Below are 23,617 nucleotides of genomic sequence, written 5' to 3'. Positions count from 1 at the left end.
GGAAACGAGGAGATACAAGAAATATTGTTTTATTCTGATGAAGAATCTGTGTATGAGAGGGAGTCAGATAAATCCCCCCCCCACACCTTTTGGACTGTGAGCGAGAAGTGTCTGAGGACAATGGTGCCCACCCCAACCTTGCAGGCAATGAGGTTAAAGTTGAGGAGAATGGTCCCCGCTGCTGGAGTTCTTGTCACTTCACACCATCAGAGAAAGACTTGAATGAGACCAAGTCTGGCAATACAAAGCACCCTGCCTACCTCCTTGACCTAAAATATTTGACTAAAACATAATCAATTCAAACCTTGCTTGCATTTGTATTGTGATCACGTGCCTCTCTATTATGCGTGGGAATACTTGTGAACAGATTTCCCTAATTAAAAAATGTTTTTGCTAAGAAAACACTCGCGGCCCACCAGTTGGGGAAACCTGAGCTAGGCTACCACGACTGCCATACTCTGCCATACCCAGTTGACTGTAAGCAATCTATTGACAAAGTATGACAGCAACCCATGCTTTGGTTTAGTTGGCCACTGTTTCAAAAGCATTCTATTTTTAATTTGTGGCACAATTTCAATGCAAGTCAATGGTACCTTTATTAGCATTTTCACGATTCATGTTCAAATCATCCTAAAGTATCAAAAAATGTATTATGTAACTCAATTATGTTACTTATGGATGATTTGGATATGAAGCACAGAAATGCTAATGTATTTACAATTGACATTGGATTTGAGCCACAAGGGCTAAGAATGCGATATGGTAAGGAAACCAATATGTCATATTGTAATTTGGGTGAACTATCTGTAAAACCGGACGCCCTCTGGTGGCATTTTCTAAGAGACTCTAGTTATAACATACCTTGTACATTTTGATTTAAAAACTACAAGTCCTACAAACACATGCTTAGTACTGTTAAAAAGGTAAGAACCGTAGGATTCTGACAGCAACAATGTGACTATTTACAGAACCAGAGCAACAAAATAGCAGAATTGGTAGCAGAAACCGTAATACAGATGTTATCCACAGCAGCGCCATCAGCAACCAGACATCAGTGAACAGACACACATCAACCTCGCAAAAATACTAAAATGTCCCACACCCATCAGCCCACCAAAAGACAGAAATGTGACTACTGTAAACACAGAGTCTGACAAAGAAGTCTTGTTTTGTGGGAAGTGTGCAGTCAGAGCAACCCACCAGTAGTAAAACCTCCCCTGTTTTAGTCTGTTGTTTGGATAAGACAGAGCATTAATGGCAGGAAGAGCTAGGCAGACATGTCAGCACCATCAGAGGAACAACTGTTGATTCATTAAAAAAAACGATCACATATCAAGTGCTGAGAACATTTTATTTGGATGTTCCAGCCATCATCTTTTGTCAAGATAAACCACGCTCATATCATCCAGCAATCCAAGCATGGCTTGTCTTGACAGAAGACTAGCGATTTGAGCGACAAAAACAGTTGAAGTGAAAAGTGTTTGCGTTTAGTTTAAAAGGTTGCTCTACAGTGAGAGTGCATTTCGTGAATGGGAGCCGTAAAATGTGTGTTGTGCTTGAACAACCTAAAGAGTCGGGCGAGTGTTTTCTATGACAACGTGGGTAAAGATTCAAGTTCATTAGAATGCAGTTTGAGTCCCATACTTAGGCCTCATTCACCTGAGACATGTGGGAAGGAGACAGGTCAGTCTGCTGTGTCACAAATGGCGCCAGGCGACACCAGCCTGTTGATCACAGTCTTTAATTAACAAACGTCTCGGGACTTCTTAGGTCGTCTGTGTCCACCATTTGTTTAATTGGAGATCCAGCCAGGCATAGTGTGATAAGAATATTGTGAACCACTATGGCACTGTCATGTCGAATTGTGTCCAGCTGCTGCACATGCAGTAGGTAAAGAACGAGCAACATGGACTTTTAAGGGAAATTTGTTTTGCCTTCCATTTTGGGATTTATATTAGCCTACAACATTGGCGTAGAAGCATCATTCCAGCATATCACACCTGCATGGAAGGACATCATATAGTCACTGCTGTTAGTTTGAGAATTCGGCGTATTCAGAAAGTAACCAGACATCTTTGACTTTTCCACATTTTGTTGTTACAGCCTTATTCTAAAATGGATTAAATACCCCCCCCCCCGTCCATCTACACACAATACCCAATAATGGCAATGCAAAAACAGGTTTTTAGAAATGGTTGCAAATTGTGATTCTGAAATTCTTTGTTTTGGACTCTACACTATGGAGAGTTCCCCGAAGACCGTTGGTTCCAGACAGGATATATACTGATAAAGATAACACAACATGCAACAATTTCATTGATTTTACTGAGTTACAGTTCATATAATGAAATCAGTCGATTGAAATAAATTCAGTTGGCACTAATATATTGATTTCACATGACTGGGCAGGGGCTCAGCCATGGGTGGGCCTGTGAGGGCATAGGCCCACCCACTGGGGAGCCAGGCCCAGCAAATCAGACTGAGGTTTTCCCCACAAAAGGGCTTTATTACAGACATAAATACTCCTCAGTTTCATCAGCTGGTCTCAGACGATCCCGCAGGGGAAGAAGCTGGATGTGGAAGTGGAGGTCCTGGGCTGGGGAGGTTACACATGGTCTGTGGTTGGGAGGCCGGTTGGAAGTACTGCCAAATTCTCTAAAACAACTTTGGAGGTGACTGATGGTAGTGAAATTAACATTAAATTCCATGGCAACCGCTCTGGTGGACATTCTTGCAGTCAGCATGCCAACTGCACGCTCCATCAGAACTCGAGACATATGCGGCATTGTGTTGTGTGACAAAACTGCACATTTTAGAGGGACTTTTATTGTAGCCAGCAGAAAGAAGGTGCACCTACAGTTGAAGTCGGAAGTTTACATACACCTTAGCCAACTACATTTAATCTCAGTTTTTCACAATTCCTGACATTTAATCCTAGTAAAAATTCCCTGTTTTAGGTCAGTTAGGTTCACCACTTTATTTTAAGAATGTGAAATGTCAGAATAATAGTAGAGAGAATGATTAATTTCAGCTTTCATTTCATTCATCACATTCCCAGTGGGTAAGAAGTTTACATACATTCAATTAGTATTTGGTAGCATTGCCTTTACATTGTTTAACTTGGGTCTTGCACAAGCTTCCCACAATAAGTTGGCTGAATTTTAGCCCATTCCTCCTGACAGAGCTGGTGTAACTGAGTCAGGTTTGTAGGCCTCCTTGCTCGCACACACTTTTTCAGTTTTGCCCACAAATGTTCTATAGGATTGAGGTCAGGGCTTTGTGATGGCCACTCCAAAACCTTGACTTTGTTGTCCTTAAGCCATTTTTCCACAACTTTGGAAGTATGCTTGAGGTCATTGTCCATTTGGAAGACCCATTTGCGACCAAGCCTTAACTTCCTGACTGATGTCTTGAGATGTTGCTTCAATATATTGCATGTAATTTTCCTACCTCATGATGCCATCTATTTTGTGAAGTGCACCAGTCCCTCCTGCAGCAAAGCACCCCACAATAAGATGCTGCCACCCCTGTGCTTCACAGTCGGGATGGTGTTCTTGGGCTTGCAAGCTTTCCTCCAAATATAACGATGGTCATTTTGGCTAAACAGTTCTATATTTGTTTCATCAGACCAGAGGGCATTTCTCCAAAAGTACCATCTTTGTACCAATGTGCAGTTGCAAACCGTAGACTGGCTTTGTTATGGTGGTTTTGGAGCAGTGGCTTCTTCCTTGCTGAGTAGCCTTTCAGGTTATGTCGATATAGGACTCGTTTTACTGTCGATATAGATACTTTTGTACCCATTTCCTCCAGCATCTTCACAAGGTCCTTTGCTGTTCTGCAATTGATTTGCACTTGTCGCTCCAAAGTACGTTCATCTCTAGGAGACAGAACGCATCTCATTCCTGAAAAGTATGACTGCTGCGTGGTCCCATGGTGTTTATACTGCATACTATTGTCTGTACAGATGAAGGTGGTACTTTCAGGCGTTTGGAAATTGCAACAATGTCTACAATGTTTATGCTGAGGTCTTGGCTGAATGCTTTAGATTTTCCCATGATATCAAGCAAAGAGGCACTGAGTTTGAAGGTAGGCCTTGAAATACATCCACAGGTACACCCCCAATTGACTCAAATTATGTTAATTAGCCTATCAGAAGCTTCTAAAGCCATGACATCATTTTCTGGTATTTTCCAAGCTGTTTAAAGGCACTGTCAACTTAGTGTATGTAAACTTCAGACCCACTGGATTTGGGATACAGTGACTTTTAAGTAAAATAATCTGTCTGTAAACAACTGTTGGAAAAATTACTTGTGTCATGCACAAAGTAGTTGTCCTAACCGACTTGCCAAAACTATAGTTTGTTAAACAAGAAATTTGTGGAGTGGTTGAAAACAAGTTTTGATACCTCCAACCTAAGTGTATGTAAACTTCCGACTTCAACTGTGTCCCAATCGTTATAATGATTGGACCAAGGCGCAGCGTGCATAGAATTCCACATGTTTAATAAATAATAAACTCACCAAACAAAACAGAAGAAAAACGAAAGAAAATGCTGTTCTCACAGTTCCCACAAAGTGGAAAAAGGCTGCCTAAGTATGATCCCCAATCAGAGACAACGATAGACTGCTGCCTCTGATTGGGAACCAGACCTGGGAACCAGACCCAAATAATAAACTAGAACACCCCCCAGTCACACCCTGACCTACTCCACCATAGAAAATAAATTCTATGGTCAGGACGTGACAAACTGTATGTAATGATCACGCTGTTTAATCATATGCCACACCTGTCAGGTGGATGGATTATCTTGGCAAAGGAGAAATGCTCACTAACAGGGATAATTTTTTTAAATCTTTTTTTATTTCACCTTTATTTAACCAGGTAGGCTAGTCATTTACAACTGCGACCTGGCCAAGATAAAGCATAGCAGTGTGAACAGACAACAACACCGAGTTACACATGGAGTAAACAATAAACAAGTCAATAACACAGTAGAATGAAAATAAGAGTCTATATACATGCAAAAGGCATGAGGAGGTAGGCAGATAATTACAATTTAGCAGATTAACACTGGAGTGATACATGATCAGATGGTCATGTGCAGGTAGAGATACCGGTGTGCAAAAGAGCAGAAAAGTAAATAAATAAAAACAGGATGTAAACACTTTTGTGCACAAAATTTGAGAGAAATAATATTTTTGTGCGTATGAAACACGTCTGGGATATGAAACATGGGTCCAACAATTTACTTGTATTATTTATATTTCTAATCCTCCTATAATCCCTGTCTTGTTTCCTTCTGAAATATCAAGAGCAACTGCTTGTTTGATTTTAGGCCCTCTAATCCTCGTTCCCTGTTTGTGACTCTGATTCTGTGTCCTATCCCATTAGTACATCATTTTGCATTTACAACCTCCATTATTCATCCATCCTGTACATTCCTTGTTTTATCCTGGGTATTTCTAATTAAATCGGATGTGTTTTGTAAAAATACCCACTGTCTCCAAGAAAGCATTGCCTTGTCATTCTAAGAATTTAACTGCCTTTCAGAATTATAACTTTGCCATACTTATAATTGTAACTATTTTACAGCAAGTGGTACCCCATTAATAATTTCATAGTAATAAGTGTACACACTCCCCTACACCAGGTACTACTATTGTACCACTATTGCAGTTATGAATTCAACACCATGCTCTCTCATCCCCAGAGGGCACAGCACGTTCTGTTGCTTGGGGGGCGCTAATTGCCCCATTGGCATTCCGTGCAGTGCAGCCGGAAGCTGAGGCAGCACCAGACAGATGATTAATTTCAGCCTTGCGACGGGGACCCTGTAAACTCGTGATCCGAGTTCATGCTTACGCCACTGCCGTTCAGAATGTATTGCTCTCGTCCATCTCCACTGCTCTTTGTGAATTTGGGTTGTTTAGCTAATATTGCATCTGGTTAGGGTCAATTCCTCTCCTTTGAATACTGATAAGGTGCACGTCCATTGCATCTACATTCAGTGTGTTGGTTCTGTAATTGAAACGTAATGCAGTCTCATGCGGCAAGGAAATGTTCCCTTATATTCACCTACAATGTACACTGCCTTTATGTACGTAGCAAGACTAAGCACCGTGTATCCTGTAGTGAGAATAGATTTGGGTGACGTCCAATGACAATATAGCCTAGATGTGGTTGGAACACAAATAGTCATGGTTTATAAAGTACAGTCTAATCCTTCTCAAGTACCTTTCTACCAGCTTATTTTTCCTGTTGAGAATTTATTTTTTCCTTCATGCTGAAGTTCATTACACTTATATAAGTGTGCATTTGTCGGTTGAAGCGAGCTCGGCTCTCACGCTCTATCCACTTTACATTGCTTATCTCCTCAGCACTATTGAAGATTACATCAGAGCCATCCCCTGCATTTTTTTTGTGATCAGTTTTTTTTACAAAAGCCTGCGCAAAAATACTATTGATGTTAAATTACTCTGTTTTTCTCTATTTCTTTAACTCTTTCTCTCTTTTCTCAGGACTAAATCAAGGACTCAACCTGCTTTTTTTTGGATTCATTTGTGTGCTGATAGTTATCTGAGGGTCTGCATGAGAAATGGAGAGTCTAAGAGCAGATACAACATTTCCATGTGTGAACTATAGTTCTACAGAACAATAATGACGTGTTCATGTTTTCAACATATAACTGACACTATGTCCGTCCGGCAGGCTACTGCTTTGCTTTGCACCTCTTAGCAGGCGCCACATCAAGGTTCTGCTTCCATTCACAGTCACAGGTCAGACTCTTTGACCACAGTGCACTGATCTGATTGACATGTTCTTCATAGTCCAGCTGTTTTCCTGCCTCTGTGTCTCAGTGGTCCTTGAGTTCTTTCCTCTCCGATGTGCGTCATTCAGAAGCGTGTGCCGTAAGCGTCGACCACTCCTAAGCTGTTGCCATCAGTGATTTGCAGCGTGTGCGGTCACAGAGGACAGGCTCGCATTCAGGCCTCAAACTTGGACTGCCTCTCTCTGACATATAGGACAAGATTCATATCGGATCAATGATGACCACAGACCATACAGTTGATTAGGGTGAACAATTTGTAATTGATGTCGCCCCATATATTTCATTAAAAAAATTAAAAAAAATCCTAAGAACACAATTTAATTGGACATAGAAATGTAAGGCATGTCTTCTGCTTAGGGATCAAACCTCTCTTTTCATCCAGAGGAAGCAGTACTTTTCCTGGTATTTTTCATTGTAACCCCCCCCCATCAATGACCTACCTCCTGCTGTGACCTGACCCACTATCCCAGCTTAAACCTCACAACATTCCATTGCCTAGACAGCTAGTATTCCACAGGTCCATGATTGCACAAATCGATCCAAAACAAAATATTGTTTAAATGCTAATTACAATATCATTGCATCTGTTGATTCAGATCCTCAATGACTGCTTAGTGCTTAGTCGTCCGATGAGAGTTATTCCCTTGGAGCTCAGTGCGCACGCAGGTGACACAGAGCTAATAACTCAGGTGGGCTGTATTAGAACATTGGGGATGAATCAGGACTTCCTTTATCTTAATAATGTAGTACGTTTGTTCTTTTTTTAAAGGATGGAGGCAGTCCCACTGCTCTCGTATTTTATTTTTATTGGATCGGATAGACGGAGAGGAAAGAGTTGCTGGATTTCAACCCATGATACAGTGGTGATCAAGAGACAGCAGGTAGGCCACCCTAAGCTACTTGAAATGAAGTCTTGTTTTGTTTCGATCCTCGGTTCAGTTCTTTCCACCTAACGGCTGTTCGTTGTTGTTCTGAACCATCTTGTTTACATCTACTGACCAGCTGCAGCAGCCCTCAGATCAGAGAGCGTCCTCGGGCGTTTCCTGGCTGCACAACACCACAGCCAACCCAGTCGCATCTTGAGGATCCTCTGCCTCAATTAGAGGAACATAATTGCAGGGTTAACAACAACTTCCTTGTAGCTAACAGCTTCGCTGCACTACCTCTGGACTCAATGGAGGTTTAGCAGAAAGGAGCAGGTGTTTCCGGGGCTGCTGCTGTGTGCCCTGCTAGAGATGGCTTATGAGGTGTCAGTAGGGCAGCAGACATGCAGTATGTTTACTGCCTCTTCCTCCTGTTTTGTCTAGTCACATTGAATCTCCTCTGTGGTCTTTTCTCTGTGGTTGTGTGTGGCTCAGTTGGTAGGGCTTGGCTCTTGCAGGGATCGATTCACGCTGGGGCCACTCATACGTAAATGTCTGGACGCAGTCTCTTTAGATAAAAGCGTCTGCTAAATGAAATTGATTATTGTATTATATAAACCTCTTCTTCCCCTCACCTATGTCTCTACCAGGCAACATTTTATGCACCTATATATTCCATGAGGCACGTGCAAGAAAATATGTAGTAAGAAAGGTTTGTCTCGGTGTTGATGTCATACCTGTCTGGGAACATCAAGCATGTGCCTTTTGTGCAGGCAGGTGACTATAACTTGTTTGAGATGTAATGGACAGCAGTGATGGCTGCAGAGATGTCTGCTATATTATTGAATTTCAGCTTTTTATTGAATCGCAACTTTTCTGTTTACTTCCGCCCTTCCATCTCTGGAGACCCTGTGTGTCGACCCCTTCTGATCCAGCCTCGCTTTCTCCCTGCTCCTATAATTTCACACACACCGTCAAGATTAATAGGCTCTCTTTGTCTTTCATTCACTCTTTCTCTCACTCCCTCGCTTTCTCTGCATCCTCGACCCTCCCTCTCTCTACCTGGTCACTGATGTCTGTGGCTGTTAAGGTGCTGTTATTCAGACAGTTCAATAACTGCAATCAGCCCACGCAGGGTTTTTCTGTGTGTGTGTGTGTGTGTGTGTGTGTGTGTGTGTGTGTGTGTGTGTGTGTGTGTGTGTGTGTGTGTGTGTGTGTGTGTGTGTTTGAGGGAATGGAAAATGGTCTTTGAAAGGCTAGCTGTTTTTGCTCTCTCCCAATGACGTCAATAAAATGGAAGGGAAGCGGAAGCTGTAGAGAATATAAGAGAAAATTAACACCTACGGCAATCACTTAAGCACCAGCTTACTGTGCAGGCAATTGCAATAAAGAGTTGAGTGCCAGGACCTCTCAAAAAAAAAAAAAATCTTTTATATCATTCTCGTCTCCTGGAGGCTCATCCGGAAACCTGTACCATTGTGACACTCTGTCTACGTGGCTTCCTCGCCTGCTGGGTGTATATTTGTCTGCAGTCCACACACACACTCTCTCCAACTGCAGTCTGCACAGTCACACGCATTAGTTTCTTTCTCCTTTTGTCTCTTAAAACCTTGTGTCCTTGTCTATATAGTCCACATGCAAAGCCAGTCAATATAATGCATGCCATTCAGACAAAAAAAAGTGAACTTCAATTACAACAGCTATGAACCTTTTCACTGGATCATCGCAGCAAGCTAGCTACAACCCGAGTGACTACTCCTGGCGAACGTCTGTCCCGAAGCAAGCACCAATTAGCCTGGAGCTAGCCAATGCTAGGCCCATACTCCCAGCTAGCTGAAGAGGCCCATCAGCCACTCCTGGGCTAGAATACCCGGACCCCTTCTACTGCCGGTATGGGGCACGGAACCACGCCGATTCTTCACGACTGGACTACTGACATAACCCGCTCAAGGGAGTACTCAACTGACCCCTACGGCGCGACGTCCCCTGAATGCCCATGTGCAAGCGGTGGCCCGCTAGCTGCTAGCGGCGGCCTGCTGGCTGTCTAGAGCATATTGGACTGTTAGCTGAATAGATCCATCGGCCAATTTCTTGGGCCACTATACCTATTTTGCCAATTGGACATGGACCCCTCTGCTACTCAGAACCGTATAAATCCATCACGACTGGTCTATCGATGTCACCACATGCGGAGGCTAAAACAGACTTTCCTCCGCCGTGACATCCTTCTAAGGCCCTTCTGCTAGCTTGCTAGCCCCGGCCTGCTAGCTGGCTGAATCACCGTGTCTCCAGCCAGCCCAACCACTCACTGGATCCCTATGATCACTCGGCTACACATGCCTCTCCCTAATATCAATATGCCTTGTCCATTACGGTCCTGGTTAGTGATTATTGTCTTATTTCACTGTAGAGCCTCTAGCCCTGCTCAATATGCCTTAACCCACCATTTAGTTCCACCTCCCACATATGCGATGACATCACCTGGTTTAAACGTCTCTAGAGACAATATCTCTGCTCATCATTACTCAATGCCTAGGTTTACCACCAATGTACTGACATCCTACCATACCTTTGTCTGTACATTATGTCTTGAATCTATTCTATCGCGCCCAGAAACCTGATCCTTTTACTCTGTTCCGAACGTACTAGACGACCAGTTCTGTTAGCCTTTAGCTGTACCCTTATCCTACTCCTCCTCGGTTGCTCTGGTGATGTAGAGGTTAATCCAGGCCCTGCAGTGCCTAGCTCCACTCCTACTCACCAGGTGCTCTCATTTGTTGACTTCTGTAACTGTAAAAGCCTTGGTATCATGAATGTTAACATTAGAAGCCTCCTCCCTAAGTTTGTTTAATTCACTGCTTTAGCACACTGTGCCAACCCGGATGTCCTAGCCGTTTCTGAATCCTGGCATAGGAAGGCCACCAAAACCCCTGAAATGTCCATCCCTAACTACATCCTCCGACAAGATAGAACTGCCAAGAGGGCGGTGTTGCAATCTACTGCAGAGATAGCCTGCAGAGTTCGGTCTTACTATCCAGGTCTGTACCCAAACAATTCGAGCTTCTACTTTTAAAAATCAACCTTTCCAGAAACAAGTCTCTCACCACTGCACACCATATGTGAATTTATTGCCCCCCATCCATCTTCATAGCTCGTGCTGCTAGGTGACCTAAACTGGGACATGCTAAACACCACGGCCATCCTACAATCTAAGCTTGATGCCCTCAATCTCACACAAATTATCCAGGTCATCTTCAAGTCTCTGCTAGGTAAAGCCCCGCCTTATCTCAGCACACTGGTCACCATAGCAGCACCAACCCTTAGCACGCACTCCAGAAGGTATATCTCACTGGTCACCCCCAAAGCCAATTCTTCCTTTGGCCGCCTTTCCTTACAGTTCTCTGCTGCCCAAGACTGGAATGAACTGCAAAAAACACTGAAGCTGGAGACTCGTATCTCCCTTACTAGCTTTAAACACCAGCTGTCAGAGAAGCTCACAGATCACTGCACCTGTACATAGCCCATCTGTAAATAGCCCATCCAACTACCTCATCCCCATACTGTATTATTTGTTTATTTATCTTGCTCCTTTGCACCCCAGTATCTCTACTTGCACATTCATCTTCTGCACATCTACCATTCCAGTGTTTAATTGCTATATTGTAATTACTTCACCACCATGGCCTTTTTTTGCCTTTACCTCCCTGATCTCACCTCGTAGGGATATCCTTGTCTCACCAGCGACTCCTGTGGCGGGCCAGGCGCAGTGCACGCGAACCAAGGTCTCCAGGTGCACGGTGTTTCCTCCGACACATTGGTGTGGCTGGCTTCCGAGTTGGATGCACGCTGTGTTAAGAAGCAGTGCGGCTTGGTTGGGTTGTGTTTCGGAGGACGCATGGCTTTCGACCTTTGTCTCTCCCGAGCCCGTACGGGAGTTGTAGCGATGAGACAAGGTAGTAATTACTAACAATTGGATACCACGAAATTGCGGAGAAAAGGGGGTAAAAAAAAGATGCTTCCACTTATCCTCTCCGATTTTACACTATATATACAAAAGTATGTGGACAAATCAGTGGAATTGGCTATTTCAGCCACAATTGTTGCTGACAGGTGTATAAGATCAAGCACACAGCCATGCAATCTCCATAGACAAACATTGGCAATAGAATAGCCTTACTGAAGAGCTCAGTGTCTTTCAGCGTGGCACCGTTATAGGATGGCACTTTTCCAACAAGTCAGTTCCTCAAATTTCAGTCCTGCTAGAGCTGCCCTGGTCAACTGTAAGTGCTGTTATTGTGAAGTGGAAACGACTAGGACGAACAACGGCTCAGCTGTGAAGTGGTAGGCCACACAATCACACAAAACGGGGCCGCAGAGTGGTGAAGTACGTTCACGTAAAAATCGTCTGTCCTCAGTTGCAACACTCACTACCGAGTTCCAAACTGCTTCTGGAAGCAACATCAGCACAAGAACGGTTCGTTGGGTGCTTCATAAAATGAGTTTCCATGGCAGAGCAGCCACACACAAGCCTAAGATCACCATGCGCAATGCCAAGCGTTGGCTGGAGTGGTGTAAAGTTCACCGCCATTGGACTCTGGAGTAGTGGAAACGCGTTCTCTGGAGTGATGAATCACACTTCACCATTTGGCAGTCTGACGGACGAATCTGACTTTGGCGGATGCCAGGAGAACGCTACCTGCCCGAATCCATAGTGCCAACTGTAAAGTTTGGTGGAGGAGGAATAATAGTCTCGGGCTGGTTTTCATGGTTCGGGCTAGACCCCTTAGTTCCAGTGAAGTGAAATCTTAATGCTACAGATGATTATTTGCTTCCAACATTGTGGCAACAGTTTAGGGAAGGTCTTTTCCTGTTTCTGCATGGCAATGGTCCCGTGCACAAAGCAAGGTCCATAAAGAAATGGTTTGTCGAGATAGGTGTGGAAGAACTTGACTGGCCTAAACAGAGCCCTGACCTCAACCCCATTGAACACCTTTGGGATGAATTGGAACGCCAATTGCGAGCCAGGTCTAATTGCCCAACATCAGTGCCCGACCTCACAAATGCTCTTGTGGCTGAATGGAAGCAATGTTCCATCTAGTGGAAAGCCTTTCCAGAAGAGTGGAGACTGTTACAGCAGGGGGTCCAACTCAATATTAATGCCCATGATTTTGGAATGAGATGTTCGACGAGCAGATGTCTACATACTTTTGGTCATGTAGTGTATGTCCCTCACATCCCCCTAGAGGCGGCAGGTGCTCCTCCTCTGAAAAATGCAAACATTTGTTAGATGTGTGTGTACAGTGGGGCAAAAAGTATTTAGTCAGCCACCAATTGTGCAAGTTCTCCCACTTAAAAAGATGAGAGAGGCCTGTCATTTTCATCATAGGTACACTTCAACTATGACAGACAAAAGGAGAAAAAAAATCCCCAAAATCACATTGTTATATACCCTTTGTTGGCAATGACAGAGGTCAAACTTTTTCTATAAGTCTTCACAAGGTTTTCACACACTGTTGCTGGTATTTTGGCCCATTCCTCCATGCAGATCTCCTCTAGAGCAGTGATGTTTTGAGGCTGTTGCTGGGCAACACGGACTTTCAACTCCCTCCAAAGATGTTCTATGGGGTTGAGATCTGGAGACTGGCTAGGCCACTCCAGGACATTGAAATGCTTCTTACGAAGCCACTCCTTCCTTGCCCGGGCGGTGTGTTTGGGATCATTGTCATGCTGAAAGAACCAGCCACGTTTCATCTTCAATGCCCTTGCTGATGGAAGGAGGTTTTCACTCAAAATCTCACGATACATGGCCCCATTCATTCTTTCCTTTACATGGATCAGTCGTCCTGGTCCCTTTGCAGAAAAACAGCCCCAAAGCAGGATGTTTCCACCCCCATGCTTCACAGTAGGTATGGTGTTCTTTGGATGCAACTCAGCATTCTTTGTCCTCCAAACACGGCGAGTTGAGTTTTTACCAAAAAGTTATATTTTGGTTTCATCTGACCTTATGACATTCTCCCAATCTTCTTCTGGATCATCCAAATGCTCTCTAGCAAACTTCAGACGGGCCTGGACATGTACTGGCTTAAGCAGGTGGACACGTCTGGCACTGCAGGATTTGAGTCCCTGGCGGCGTAGTGTGTTACTGATGGTAGGCTTTTTTACTTTGGTCCCAGCTCTCTGCAGGTCATTCACTAGGTCCCCTGTGTGGTTCTGGGATTTTTGCTCACCGTTCTTGTGATCATTTTGACCCCACAGGGTGAGATCTTGCGTGGAGCCCCAGATCGAGGGAGATTATTAGTGGTCTTGTATGTCTTCCATTTCCTAATAATTGCTCCCACAGTTGATTTCTTCAAACCAAGCTGCTTACCTATTGCAGATTCAGTCTTCCCAGCCTGGTGCAGGTCTACAATTTAGTTTCTGGTGTCCTTTGACAGCTCTTTGGTCTTGGCCATAGTGGAGTTTGGAGAGTGACTGTTTGAGGTTGTGGACAGGTGTCTTTTATACTGATAAGTTCAAACAGGTGCCATTAATACAGGTAACGAGTGGAGGACAGAGGAGCCTCTTAAAGAAGAAGTTACAGGTCTGTGAGAGCCAGAAATCTTGCTTTTTTGTAGGTGACCAAATACTTATTTTCCACCATAATTTGCAAATAAATTCATTAAAATCCTACAATGTGATTTTCTGGATTTTTTTTCTCATTTTGTCTGTCATAGTTGAAGTGTACCTATGATGACAATTACAGGCCTCTCTCATTTTTTTAAGTGGGAGAACTTGCACAATTGGTGTCTGACTAAATACTTTTTCCCCCACTATGTGTGTGAACTGTATAATGAATGATCAAACATGACTCATGTGGACTGTGAATTTGACAAATCAAATGCTGTACTCTGAAATGTAGGCCTTGCCTTGTGAAAATGTGACAGACCGCCTCGATTCGGTCTTATGTAGAAAAATGTGAAATGTTTTTTTAAATTTTTTTTTACATTGTTTAATCCTTTTGTCTTGGCAATTTTGAAAAGACAGAACATCCCACACAAAGCACATGAAGTAAATGTGACAAATTCATTAAGCCTGTTAAGGGAACTTCCTCCCTTGCTTGTGACTTCCCCCCTCCCAGGGTAAGGTTATTGGTTGTTAGGGAGTGCAGAAGGATGACACTGCAGTTGTCAAGGACAGTGTGTACAATTCCGAGCCCATTTTTAGTCAAACCTTACCAATTATTGAGTCAATGCTCCTCACCCCTTCTTGACTCATTCCTCACACTTTAGATGGATTTCCAATGCCCATGGGCAGACTGGGGCAAAAATTCAGCTCTGGCATTTTAGCCACACTAGCCCACATCACCGCACAAGTGCGCACACGTACAGCAGGAATGTCTACCAATGGCATGCCCATATTTTCGTGAGAAATTCCACTGGTCACGCAAAAAATGTATGATGTATAAATAGCAATCACTTTAGATTACAGACTGAAAAAATACTTTACTAAGGATTAGTGAATTTCTTATTAATGTGGGAGTAATGATCAATTAATTAACACAATTTAGAAATGCCTTATAAATTACAGACCCTTTAAAATAGTGTTATCCATGAATAAACACATATATTAGACAAAAAAAAGAAAATCACTTAATACTGCCTTATAGATAAACATTGGCTTATACAGTGCATTCAGAAAGTATTTCGCATTTTACGTTACAGCCTTATTCTATAATTAATTAAATGTTTTTTTTTCCCCCAGCTTCAATCGCCTATAATGACAAAGCAAAAACAGGTTTTGGGAAATTTTTGCAATTATACATATATATATTTTTGGAAATATCACATTTACATAAATATTCAGACCCTTTACTCAGTACTTTTTTGAAGCACTTTTGGCAGCGATTACAGCCTTGAGTCTTCTTGGATCTGACACTACAAGCTTGGCACACCTGTATTTGGGGAGTTTCTTCCATTCTTCTCTGCAGATCCTCTCAAGCTCTGTCAGGTTGAATGGGGAGCGATCGATTGGGTTCACGTCCGGGCTCTGGCTGACCCACTCAAGGATATCCAGAGACTTGTGCCGATGCCACTCCTGCTTTGTCTTGTTGTTCTGTTGTAAGGTGAACCTTCAACCCAGTCTCAGGTTCTGAGAGCTCTGGAGAAGGCTTTCATCAAGGAGCTCTCTGTACTTCGCTCTGTTCATCTATCCCTGGATCCTGTCTCCCAGACCCTGCCTCTGAAAAACATCCCCACAGCATGATGCTGCCACCACCATACTTCACCTTCCAGACGTGACACTTGGCATTAAGGCCATATAGTTCAATCTTGGTTTCATCAGACCAGAGAATCTTGTTTTCCATGGTCTGAGTGTCCTTTATGTACCTTTTGGCAACTCCAAGTGGGCTGTCGTGTGCCTTTTACTGGTAAAGGTTCCATCTGGCCACTCTAACATAAAGGCCTGATTGGTGGAGTGCTGCAGAAATGGTTCTCCTTCTGGAAGGTTCTCCCATCTCCACAGAGGAACTCTGAAGCTCTGTCTGAGTGACTATCGGGTTCAAGTTAACAAGAAATTGGTGGAGTAGTTGAAAAATGAGTTTTAATGACTCCAACCTAAGTGTATGTAAACTTCTGACTTCAACTGTATACACACACACACATATATATATATATACTGTTAATATATTATATTTATCAATTAACGAAATGCAAAGTGAGTCAAGAGAAGAAAAATCTACATCAAAATCAATATCTGGTGTGACTACCCTTTGCCTTCAAAACAGCATAAATTCTTCTAGGTACAATTGCAGTTTGGCTGGGAGTTTGAAGGAACTCGGCAGGTAGGTTGGCCCAAACATCTTGGAGAACGAACCACAGTTCTTCTGTGGATTTAGTCAGCCTCAGGTGCTTCTCTCTCTTCATGTAACCCCAGACAGACTCGATGATGTTGAGATCAGGGCTCTGTGGGGGCCATGCCATCACTTCCAGGACTTCTTGTTCTTCTTTACGCTGTAGATAGTGACTTCCGCTGTATGTTTGGGGTTGTTGTCATGCTGCAGAATACATTTGTACTCATCAGTCCAGAGTACATGCTGCCATTTCTCTGCACCCCAGTTCCTGTGTTTTCGTGCATAGTTGAGTCGCTTGGCCTTGTTTCCACGTCGGAGGTATGGCTTTTTGGCCGCAAGTCTTCAATGAAGGCCACTTCTGACCAGACTTCTCCAGACAGTAGATGTGTATACCAGCATCCCACTGTTTTCTGCCAATTCTGAGCTGATGGCACTGCTGGACATCTTTCGATTGCGAAGGGAAGTAAGCATGACGTGTCTCATCTGCTGCAGTAAGTTTCCTTGGCCGACCGCTGCGTCTACGGTCCTCAACGTTGCCCTTTTCTTTGTGCTTCTTCAAAAGAGCTTAGACAGCACATCTGGAAACCCCTGTCTGCCTTGACATTTCTGCCTGGGAGAGACTTGGCTGATGCAGTATAACTACCTTGGGTCTTGTTGCTGTGCTCAGTCTTGCCATGGTGTATAACTTTTGACAGTGAACTGTCTTCAGCAACCTCACCATGTCAGCTGAGTTTGGCTGTTCCTCACACAGTTTTATTCCTCCTACCCAGATGTTCTGTTTCAGTTAATGATTGTGTTTCAACCTACATATTAAACTGATGATCATTAGCACCTGTTTGGTATAATTGTTTAATCATACACCTGACTACATGCCTACAAAATCCCTGACCTTGCAAGTGTACCTACAGGAATTGATGCTGTTTTGAAGGCAAAGTGTGGTCACACCAAATATGGATTGGAGTTAGATTTTTCTGTTCACTCACTTTGCATTTCGTTAGTTGATAAATATAATCTATGAACATGTCTATTTTTGAAAGCATTCTGACTTTACAGCATTTTTTTTGTCAAATTAAATTTTCAAATCAAATTTTTCAATTAACAGGTGTGCCTTGTTAAGTCAATTTGTGGAATTTCTTTATGTGTTTGTATTTATATCTTAATGTGTTTGAGCCAATCAGTTGTGACAAGGTAGGGGTGGTTTTCATTACTTTAAGACATGATGGTCAGTTAATTCGGAGAATTTCAAGAACTTTGAACGTTTCTTCAAGTTCAGTCACAAAAAAAACAATCAAGCGCTATGATGAAACTGACTCATGAGGACCGCCACTGGAAAGGAAGACCCAGAGTTACCTATGCTGCAGAGGATAACTTCATTAGAGTTACAGTGGATGTCTGTGCTTCCATTTCTGGAATAATATATTGGTACACCGGCACCAAGGACAGGTTTTTATGCAGCGAAGTCATATGTCAACAAATAAATCTACCCCAAAACTATATTTTGGTATTTATTTCATTAGTCCATAGTTGCTATAGTCACAAAATGTTTTGCATATCAGCAATCATGTTTTCAAGATGTTTAATTTTCAAAATAAAGAAGTACAGCTGGAATGAATCATTTTGCATCATATGATGCAGCATTTGCATTATATGTGCAAAATGCATCATACCAGCTGTATTTCGTTATTTTGAAAGTTATACATCTTGAAAACTTGATTGCTGACATGCTAAACAATGAACCATAATACCAACTCATGGCGTTACTACCATGCATGAATCTGCAGGTAGCTAACCAACCAGGTTCAATGTTAGCTAGCTAACTTTAGGCTATAGCTATCAAAGCAAATGTCTCTGAGAGATTCATAATATTACTACACAGATCATACACACAACGTTAGCTAGCGAGCCAACTAATGTTAGCTTGCTAGCAGTACACTTGAACTTTAAATCAAAACAACTTTGACAAAATTAGAAACGTGTAATATCTGAAAATGTTGTTAGCTAGACTATATTACCCGTATACATGGCTGGATGTATTTACCAAACTCAGTCTGTAGCTGAGGTGGCCTATAATAGTAAAACATTTACGACTGCAAAGTTCTGGTGCTTTTTTATTCTGAAGAATGGCGTGAGCGCTTGGCCAGATCTTCCTGTTTCTCCTACTACCAATATATAATAATAATATATAATATATAATAATATAATAATAATATATGCCATAATATAATACTACCACAGTGCCATCTTTTGGCCTGTTGGACTACTAAGTACTACTACTATGTAGAATATACCATTTAGATTAAGACAAATAGATAAACAAATTGGTTTAAAAAAATAATAATAATAATAAAGGGCTGCTCTTTTTGATGAGTCCTGGCATCTATTTGTTTGTCTGTCTATAGTCAAGTCAATTTCTAGTCAGTGTCTAGGATGTCCAGACAAGCGGTGTTCCTTCGTACCAGTAACCTCCTTACAAAACTGGATAAGATATCATGTTTCCAGGCACCATGTAAGAATTGAGCACAACTGCATTTGCTCCTTGTCGCCATGACTGGTATGACAGTTGTCCCAGACTCTCATAACGAAACATTTCTCTTGGCCTTCCAGTGTGAGTGGACTTTCTCACAGGTAAGTCTTCCTTTCCATTGACCTCTTGTTGCTGTACTAGCACAACATCTTGGACCTCCTGCACTTCATCCTCCACTCCTTCAGACTGTTGCTCAATCTGTATTTCCTGTGCCTCTGTAGGTCTGAACCTCTGAGCAGTAGCTTGCAGTCTGGTATGCCACTCTGGTTGACTTGGTTGTGGTCTGACATTGCTCTGATGGATCTGAGGACTGTGCTGGTAAATATAGTAGCTTTCATCTTCATCTGACATGTCAGATTCTTGGTCAATCATGCTACTGTTTGTTGTCTGTTTTTGTCTTGGTGTTGTTCTTTTCACAGGTCTGGTTAGTGTTTTGATATACTGGCAAGTAATTTACAGGTGTCCTGACATTGGCGTGATGAGCGAGGTTTATGACCCCCATAAATAACTTTCCACTTTTTCCTCTCTCTAACTCTACCGATGTGACTATTGAAAATCCCTTTGTTAACATGGAGAGTCTGGTAACATCAAAAGGTGGGAAACTGAACCATATTTCGGTAATCCAACCAGTTGAAAATATGCGTTGATAGTTAATGAATATGATGTCAGATCAGTTGGCGTCTGAGACATTATTACTGATGATAGGATGACAAACTGTATCATGGAAAATCTACACATTCTAGTTATCAGATTCACATGGAATTGTTGTGCAATTTATATGTTTAAATATGAAACTATTTGTGAAAAGATTAAATGTAATTTTTAGATTCTTAACCTTTCTAGCTCAGGCGTTCCGCTATCGGAACCCCTCGACAACATTCCACTGAAAAGGCAGCACACAAAATTCAAAAATGTTTTTTCGAAATATGTAACTTTCACACATTAACAAGTCCAATACAGTAAATGAAAGATAAACATCTTGTTAATCTACCCACCGTGTCCGATTTAAAAAATGCTTTACAGTGAAAGCACAACATATGATTATGTTAGGTCATAGCCAAGTCAAAAAAACACACAGCCATTTTCCCAACCAAAGATAGGAGTCACAAAAAGCATAAATATAGATAAAATTAATCACTAACCTTTGATGATATTCATTAGATGACACTCATGTTACACAATACATGTATGTTTTGTTCAATAATGTGCATATTTATATCCAAAAATCTCAGTTTACATTGGCACGTTTCGTGCAGTAATGTTTTGATTCCAAAACATCCAGTGATTTTGCAGAAATACTCATAATAAACATTGATAAAGATTCTGTTATTCACAGAATTAAAGATAGACTTCTCCTTAATGCAACAGCTGTGTCAGATTTCTTTTTTAAATGACGGAAAAAGCATAATCTGAGAACGGCGCTCAGAGTCCAATCCAGCCAGAGAAATATCCGCCATTTTGGAGTCAACGGAAGTTAGAAATAACACCATAAATATTCACTTACCTTTGATGATCTTCATCAGAAGGCACTCCCAGGAATCCCAGTTCGACAATAAATGACTGATTTGTTCCATAAAGTTCCATAAAGTCCATCATTTATGTCCAAATAGCCACTTGTTGTTAGCGTGTTCAGCCCAGTAATCCATCTTCATGAGGCGTTAGCACTATGTCCAGACAAACTCAAAAAGTTCCGTTACAGGTCGTAGAAACAAGTCAAACGATGTATTGATTCAATCTTTATGATGTTTTTAACATAAATCAATAATGTTCCAACCGGAGAATTCCTATGTCTTAAGAAAAGCACTGGAACGAGAGGTCGGTAGCGCGCGTCACGAGCCTGAGACACTCTGCCAGACCACTGACTCAAACAGGTCTCATGAGCCCCTCCTTTATAGTAGAATCCTCAAACCAGTTTCTAAAGACGGTTGACATCTAGTGGAAGCCGTAGGAAGTGCAACTTGACTACATAGACACTGTGTATTTGGTAGGCCAAGCTTTGAAAAACTACAAACCTCAAACCCCACTTCCTGGTTGGATTTTTCTCAGGTTTTCGCCTGCCATATGAGTTCTGTTATACTCACAGACATAATTCAAACAGTTTTAGAAACTTGAGTGTTTTCCATCCAATACTAATAATAATATGCATATATTAGCATCTGGGACAGTGTAGGAGGCAGTTCACTCTGGCCACGCTATTTATCCAAACTGAAAATGTTGCCCCCTATCCCAAAAAGATGAATGAAAGAACGGTTTGTCAAAAGAAAACCACTCTGCTCACTCAGAGGCCCTGCCCAAGTGAACAGACATGGGTTGTAAAACTATGAAATACGCCCTTCTTTCACCACTATATAAACCCACTGACGAAAATGTAACTTCCTGTTCCAAGGACGTGTGGACTTGAAGTCCCCACGTTGAAGTCTTGGAATATCTTCTCGGCTGGAATGTTTCCTGTTCTTCGTTGGGTAGGCCTGTGCAAAGTGTGTGAAATGATCGTCCAGTACAATAATATATTCATAACCTCATTTGCTTGGCTCAAGGTGCATGTAGTTGATGGAGAGAAGCGCAAAATGTGGTGATAGAACCCATAGGTGATATCTCTGGAACACAGGGACGTTTCTGCTTGATACATGCACACTGTCTGATCACATAGTCTTCTACTTCTACTGCATGAATGACCAGTAAAATCTTTCCCTGACTAGATGCATAATTCTGTCTGCTCCGCCCATGTCGTCATGTAAGTTCTTCAGCACCACTGACTTCAGCTTGCTGGGTAGTACAAGTTGCTTTCGTTGCCCAGCCTGTCTATACAATATTCCATTTTCCATGACCAGCTTGTTCCACTCATGGACTAGTCTCCTTATTTCTGGTCCCATGAGCTTTGACTCTCTCATTTGAATTCCATCTTTTGTTTTACAGCGAGATGATTTCTCTGATTGCAGCATCCTCGTACTGTGCAGCCTTGTTATCTTTTGGTGTGATGGCATGCACACATTCAGGTGACACACCACCCTCTCTATAGTTGACTTGCAGCGCAGCCACCCATGGAATATTTTTCACTGCTCTGCTTCTTTGCCATACAGCTGAGATGACTTCTGGCGGCATAGATTGTGTATTCACCTACATGGTTGTGGAGAACAACAGGACAACGAGACAGTGTCAACATCTGTGTTCATTTCCCCAGGCCTGTATTTCAGGTGGAAGTGGAATTCGGCCAACACCCCGCCCCAGGGGTGGCCTACTGCGTTGAGACTAGCTGTGCTCAGAACATAGGTCAAAGGGTTGTTGTCTAAATTTGTCACAGATCGCGCCTTTAAGTGCTAAAAATTCAAGTTTGCCAGAGGGGAGGTGGTAGTTTTTCTATGCTGGAGGTCGTGTTCTAGACCCTTACCCAATTACAAGTAGTCTCCCTTTCTGATGTTGATAAAGTACAGTCCCTACACCCTCATTGGAAGCGTCAGTGTGTAGCACTGTAGCACAAATGGTAAGTCACAGTCTAGGTATGCTGGTATTGGGTATTGGTTAGCATGTCCAACAACTTGGCTATAATCAATCTGTGTACTGTGTACCAGTCCTCTGAACTGGAGTCTTTGGATGCCGTTGTCCATTGCTAACCTTGTTGATTTCTGCTTGGCAGTTCCCCCTTTTCTTTTGATGGACTTTGTAGCAGCTCAAATAGGAGTTGGGCCCATCCTGGAGAAATCTTGGATGAACGACCTGTTGTAGCCGAAGAATCCCAGCAGTGTTCTGACCTCTCCAACTGTCAGTGGCTCCCTCTCCTTTAGCCGCAACACAGCTTCCAAGTCTTTTGGGTTGAGCATCGAGAACCATGTGTATCCCCGTAGGTTGGATAAGCTCTCCCTTCACCACAGCTCTGACGTCCGTGTCAACCAGTTGTATCATCAACAATTCATAAGATAGTGGTGCTATTCTGGACGGGCCCCCAAAATGTTACCAGCCTTAGTCTGTAGCTGAGGTGGCCTGTAAAAGTAAAAAGAACAGACACAAGTTTCTTTGTTCTGAAAAACGGTACGTGCCCTTTGCCAAAACTTGCTGTTTCCCCTACTACCACAGTGCAACACCTCCATCTATTGGCCTGATTGACTAAAAATGCTAAAGTATGTAGAATATACCATTTAGATTCATTAACACATACATAAACAAATTGGTTAAAAAAAGTTATAATAAAGGGGTGTCTGTTTTTAGTGACTTTGTTTTCAACCCACTACAGACGCTTCTCCCTCTCTGTCACGGATGCCACTGTTGCCCTTAGTTTGAAGATGTAATCTGGAGACAGGTGTTTTCTCCTTAGCTACCATATTCTAATTCCACTGATTTCAAAACTCGGTCCTCCAGAAAGTGGAGAGCAACACTTATGCAGTTTTACTACGATATATATATATATATATATATATATATATATATATATATATATATATATATATATATATATATATATATATATATAAAAGCTATGTTAGACAGGATTGCCTGCACATACTGACCAGCTCAAATAGACAGAAGTGTGGCAGACCAAGAACTCATCTCAGCATGTCCAGCCCACTCATTATCTCAGC

The sequence above is a fragment of the Oncorhynchus keta genome, chromosome 20 (genome assembly GCF_023373465.1).
Source record: "Oncorhynchus keta strain PuntledgeMale-10-30-2019 chromosome 20, Oket_V2, whole genome shotgun sequence".
Lineage (NCBI taxonomy): Eukaryota > Metazoa > Chordata > Actinopteri > Salmoniformes > Salmonidae > Oncorhynchus > Oncorhynchus keta.
Note: the sequence above shows the minus strand (reverse complement) of the source record.